The sequence below is a fragment of the Herpailurus yagouaroundi genome, unplaced genomic scaffold, assembly GCF_014898765.1.
Source record: "Herpailurus yagouaroundi ecotype Mexico unplaced genomic scaffold, PumYag 220, whole genome shotgun sequence".
Classification (NCBI taxonomy): domain Eukaryota; kingdom Metazoa; phylum Chordata; class Mammalia; order Carnivora; family Felidae; genus Herpailurus; species Herpailurus yagouaroundi.
The window spans coordinates 8,719,762-8,726,145 of record NW_024412451.1 but is presented as its reverse complement, the minus strand read 5'-3'; positions in this window follow the sequence as shown (position 1 = coordinate 8,726,145).

Here is a 6,384-nt window from a genome sequence, read left to right as displayed (position 1 = left end):
ACCCTGAGCTTTCCGGAAGTCTGGGTCTGGGCGGGGTTGGAGCCCTTCCCTGAGTGCCCCTGCACACCCCGCCTTGGGTTTCCTGTGCGTCCTGGGGGCGGGCCACACACAGCCACTTGGAGCTCTCCTGGTACAAAAAGCCTGGGAAGCTAGTCGTTCGAGCCCCGGAGAGGAGGAGGGCCTCCCCGGAGTCACTCACTGGAGGCCGAGCCATAATTGACATAGATGGTTTCCAAGTGCTGTTTCCTTTTCTCCAAGCATTTCTCTGGTACCCACTGTGTGCCAAGCGCTGTGCTGGGTGTGGGGTCAGAGAGGCCGGTGGGGCCCAGTCCCAGCCCTTAAGGACCGCTCAGTCAACTGAGGTGCTTAACCTGATCCAAGATAAATCGGGGGGAACGAATTGGATAAAGGTGTTTTGGCTTTGTTTGTTTTGTTTTGGTTTGGTTTTTTGTTTATTATTTTTGAGAGAGAGGGGTGATCTCAAGCGGGGCTCAGTGCTGACAGTAGCAAGCCCAATGTGGGGCTTGAACTCACCTGAGCCGAACTCCCATGCTCAACTGACTGAGCCATTCAGGTGCCCCTTTTCCTTCCCTCTTAAAGCCCCCCATCTCACAGAAGTCATTAGTATTGCATTGCCTTCATAGCACTTTTTTATGTGGTAGGTGAATTTTACAATTGTTTTTATTACTTAGCTCCCAGTTGCTGTGGGAGAGATGGGTCACAAGAATTAGTCTTGTTTTGCAGAGTGTGGGCAAGAGTTCAGGGGTGAAGAGCTTTCCCATGGGGTGCTCGGCTTTAACTGACAGAATGAGAATCAGATTCCCATCTCCAAAGCGCCTCTCGTGCTCTTTGACTCATGCAAGTTAAGCATGAGAAATTGACGGGAAAGTCCTTAGCAAGTCCTATACACTGGCAAGAAACTTAGTATTATTTCACTGTGTAAGTAGTGCAAGAAATGAGCGTAAGTCTAGGCCCATGGTAGTGACTCAACAAACACCCACCGTTTTTGTTAGAGGAGATGCTATGTGCTCAAGAAATTTTGGTTCAATGAACTCCTTTTTTTTTTTTTAAGTCTTTTTTTTTTTTTGAGAGACCACAAGCAGGGGAGTGATAGAGTCCCAAGCAGGCCTCCCACCCAGAGCCTGGGTGTCTCCATCGGTTAAGAGTCTGACTCTTGGTTTCTGCTCAGGTCATGATCTCACAGTTCGTGAATTCGAGCCCTGAGTAGGGATCTGTACTGACAATGTGAAGCTTCCTTTGGATTCTCTCTCTCTCTCTCTCTCCTCTCTCAGTGCCCCTCCCCCACTCATGAGCGTGTGCGCGTGTGCTTGCGCGTGCTCTCTCTCAAAAATAAACTTGAAAAAAAGGGAAGAAGGTTCTGCCACAAGAGTGGTACAGTACAGCACTAAGTTGTGTACGCACTGGAACTCATATGGGAGTTTGTTGGAAGGGCCAGGTCTTAGGTTAGACATTGAAGTTAAGTCTAAATTAGACACAGACGGGTCCTGTTGACTCCCTTCAGTCTGCAAACACCATTTCCCCCCCTCCCATCCCTAAGGACCTTTGGTTTTCCCATGGCTTTCATTTTCTGATTTGTCATCTTCATTTTCTTCTGGCTGACACCTGACTTGGGCAATGGAGAGGGGAAGGACATAGGTAGTTATGGTGTTATGAGAACTTATGGCTTCGGGCTTAGCTGAGGAGCTTCTGTGCTATTCTGTTCTATTTTGTTCCATTCTGCAAGAGTTACTGACCACCTTTTTTTTTTTTTTTTTTAAGTTTATTTATTTTGAGAGAGAGAGAACATGAGCAGGGGAGGGCCAGAGAAAGACTGGGGGACAGGAGATCTGAAGCAGGCTCTGTGCTGACAGCTGAGAGCCTGATACTGGGCTCGAGTTCACAAACTGTGAGATCATGACCTGAGTCGAAGTCAGGTGCTCAACTGACTGAGCCACCAAGGTGCCCCACTGAGCACCTTCTTTGTCTAAGACATCCTTTTTTTTTTTTTTTCCAACATTTATTTATTTATTTTTGGGACAGAGAGAGACAGAGCATGAACGGGGGAGGGGCAGAGAGAGAGGGAGACACAGAATCGGAAACAGGCTCCAGGCTCTGAGCCATCAGCCCAGAGCCTGATGTGGGGCTCGAACTCACGGACCGCGAGATCATGACCTGGTTGAAGTCGGACGCTTAACCGACTGCGCCACCCAGGCGCCCCTAAGACATCCTTTTAAATACTTAGGAAGATCTGGAGAAAGTTGTGTTGACATATTTGGCTTTATTTTCTCATCATGGAAATGAGGTGATTGGGTTTAGTGCATTCATTTACCACATATTTATTGGCCTACAGTTTATAAAGCACTTTGCTGTGTCTCAGGGGTGCCATGATGATTTGGAAAAGGTCCTTGCTATTTATTTGTCTGTTTGTTTGTTTAGAGAGTGTAGGGGAGGGGCAGAGACAGAGGGAGAGAGAATCCCAAGCAGGTATTTGATATCAGGGATTCAGCCCGAGATCACAGCCTGAGTCAAAATCAAGAGTCTGACACTCAACTGACTGCACACAGGTGCCCCGAGGTCCTTGCCCTTTTTTTTTTTTTTTTAATGTTTACTCATTTTTGACAAAGACAGAGTGCAAGCAGGGGTGGGGCAGAGAGACAGGGAGACACAGAATCCAAAGCAGGCTCCAGGCTCTGAGCTGTTAGCACAGAGCCCGATGCAGCACTTGAACTCACGAACCATGAATTCATGACCTGGGCCAAAGTAGGACACTTAACTGACTGAGCCACCCAGGCTCCTTGCTTTTAAACAAGACACACAGTCCGGTAAGAGAGGTGCAATAGAATATATATTGGGCAAGATGTGATGTCCCTTAGAATGCTGTGATTATTTGGGGTCCTGTTCCCCAGAGTATTATGACTATTCTGTTAGAAAAAGGTTCTGTAGCCAACTAAGTGTGGTAAAGTCCAAGCGCAACAAAATTAAATGGGTATTTTTATCATGGGACTCTCTGAGCCTTTAGTAACCTAATGCACACTGTGACCTCCCAAGAGGTTTGTTTCTCAAAGTCCCCACCCTCCTCCTCCTTTTTTTTTTTTTTTTTTTTTTTTTCTTTATCCCCCTAAGACATTTCTTAGGCTTGGAGTTCCAGTGTGCTTTGGGAGAAGCTACTGTGAGCCATGGATCCAGTCTGTAGCATCTGAGCATAGGAGGGGTACTCAGACATGCACTGTAATCACAGAAACAGGGTTGAAAGTTCTACAAATGAAAGGTGTGCTCACAAACTAGGTGATTTCAGACACAAGGACATGTGACTAGGGTTGAGGGTGTGAAATCAGAACAGGAGGGCTGAGCTTGTGAAGGAGTTGTATAAGCAGAGGGGCTGGAAGATTGTCAAGAGTCATCAGGAACAGGGGTTGAGTGTCCGACTCTTGATCTCAGCTCAGGTCATGATCTCTCAGGTGGTGAATTCGAGCCCTAAGTCAGCACAGAGTCTGCTTAAGATTCTCTCTCTGTCCCTTCCCTGCTCATGTGCCTTTCTCTCTCTCTCTCTCTCTCTCAAAAAAAAAAAAAAAAGAAAGAGAGAGAGAGAGCCACTGGGAAGCAGAGATGCAGATTCCCTCTTCTGAACCAACCCCTCGCCACCTGCACTGTGGTTTTTCCAGCATTTCATCTCTGCTTCCTCTTCTGCTGATTCCATATGGAGTCATTTTATTTTTATTTATTTTTTTTTTAATTTTTTTTCAACGTTTTTATTTATTTTTGGGACAGAGAGAGACAGAGCATGAACGGGGGAGGGGCAGAGAGAGAGGGAGACACAGAATCGGAAACAGGCTCCAGGCTCTGAGCCATCAGCCCAGAGCCTGACGCGGGGCTCGAACTCCCGGACCGCGAGATCGTGACCTGGCTGAAGTCGGACGCTTAACCGACTGCACCACCCAGGCGCCCCTGGAGTCATTTTAGACCAGATATGCTCCAGACTGGATTTACTGGTTCACTTTACTGATCAAACACTTGTCAGGACCTTCTGATCACAAGTAAGTTTACAAATTAAATTGAGCATTCAACCCTCCTTCCCCCTCTACAGTGTTCTCCTGAAAGTCTGGTTTTATTCTGGATTTTTCTGCCTGGTGTCAGTTCTGTGAATAACTAGTGCAAAACTACATTCCCAGAGGGGATTCCTGGCCCAAGGGAGTCAGGGAATTGGGGCCAAGAGTGAGGATAGTTTTAGGGCTCATCTGCCATTAGAAGAATGTGCTCTAGATTCTTGGTGACCTCTTCAGGTACGTCTTCCCCACATAACACCCCCTCCTTCTTCTGAATTAACAGACTGACTTCATAAATGTCATTGCATTCTAGAAGGCCCATTCCTCAGGTCAGTGTAAAGCCTTTCAACCCAGTCACTTCCTTGTTTGGGCTGGAGATACCATATTCCTGTAACAGGATATCCTGTGGGCAGTTAAGACTCCACTTCTTTTGGGGTTAATTGTCTACTCTGAGTAAGGAATTGTGTCCTATGTGGGTCCATGTTCTTCAAGTACCAGAGGAGAGAACAGACTTCTCCATATATGGAAATTCTTACCCACCACACTCATCTATTGGAAGAGTGGGAGGTGATTCAGGGTTTAGGAGAAGCAGGATTTGAATTCTAGTTTCCAGGAACAAAGTCATCCCCCTCCACTCTCTCGTCCTGCCCCCTCCATTCCTTTGCCCCTCATTCTGGAAACAGAGGAGAGAATGTCTCAGTGCTGTTTCCCTTAGGTCTTAGGTCCACCTCCTTGCAGTGGGGCTCCGGGTGTGTGAGAGGAGGGCCGGCTGCCTGTGGGGCCTGACTCTGGTGAGAACATCATTATTGATGGAGCAAATGGCATTTCTGCTCGCAGACCTGGGGCTTGCAGCCGTGGGGAGTTGCACAGTGACAGGATATGTTGCTGGAAGTGCTGGCCACTTTGATTTGGCATGTGGACGGCTCCTTTTCCAGGGGAGCTCTTCTCACAGTGCGATTTAGAGATAGACTCTGCCTGATGGAAAATTCCATTAAAAAAAAAATTAAGTTTATTTATTTTTTAAAGCAAGAGAAGCAGAGCATGAGTAGAGAAGGGGTAGAGAGACAGAGGGAGACACAGAATCCAAAGTGGGCTCCAGGCTCTGAGCTGTCAGCACAGAGCCCGATGTGGAGCTCAAACTCACAGACTATGAGATCATGACCCGAGCTAAAGTTGGCAGCTTAACCGACTGAACCACCAGGCGCCCCCAGGAAAATTCTATTTTTATATAAAAACAGAGAGAGAGACAGACAGACAGACAGATTTCCTCCAACTTGAGGCATAGCCAGAATTGGGTACAAAGGCAATTGAGGAGTGTTGTCTGATTGCTAGGGTTAGAGCAATGAGCCACAGGGACTTTTCTACATGCTTGAGTAAGAATTGTTTTAGCTAAAAAACAAAATTATGGTTGGCTTTAAGCAGATAAAATGTTGCCATATATGCAGCATTTGCATGGCATCCATAGTCTGGGATCAATACCCAGCATTGCAGGATGGCGTGTGGTTGATGGACTATCAGCATTGGAAGGAGTCTTAGAGATTATTCGTTTGGTCCAGCTCATTTTTCCACGGGATGGTAGGCGGTAGAAGCCTGGGGAGCCCAGCTAACTCACCTTGCCATTGGGTACCGGGCTGATTGGGTGGGATTAGAACCCAGATCTTTTGGCTCTCTCAGATCGTTCCTCCTTCCAGTACACTCTGCAGGCAGAGGCAGAGAAGGACATGCCCATGTTGCAGGTCAGGAAATTGGGACTCTGGGTACCAGAGTTGCCCACACTTACTGATCTGATTGGTGACACTGAGAACTAGTACCCAGTTATTTCAGACCTCTTTGTACCATGTTACATGGGCTCAGATGCCTGAATTTGTTGTTTTTAGATTTTTTTTCCTTTTTTTTTTTTTTTTTCTCCCTTCCTTTTTTGGTGTCTACTTACTCTGCTTTTGGTCATTTGAATGTTACTTGAATGTGAGCTGCTGCCTTCTGATTCTGCTCTGCTGTCTGTATCTTTTTCTTTCCTGAAAGGGATACTGGCTTGTCCACAATGCAGAACTGAATAGTGGAGACTTTTATTTCCATTTCTCCCAGGGTGGAAATTACGGATGGGCCTTGGAAAAGAATGAGCATGGCTTCCCATCTTAGCTCCTACCACTATCCTGGAAGCTGCCAGAATTCTGGAGTGTATTTCCCATCGAAGGTGAGCCTCTGAATTGATTTTATACACACACACACCAATACACACATTCATAGACACACAGACACACAGATACGCATACATGCCAGCTCACAGACATACATACAGACACACGCATACTCATAGACACATGCACACAGATACATACAC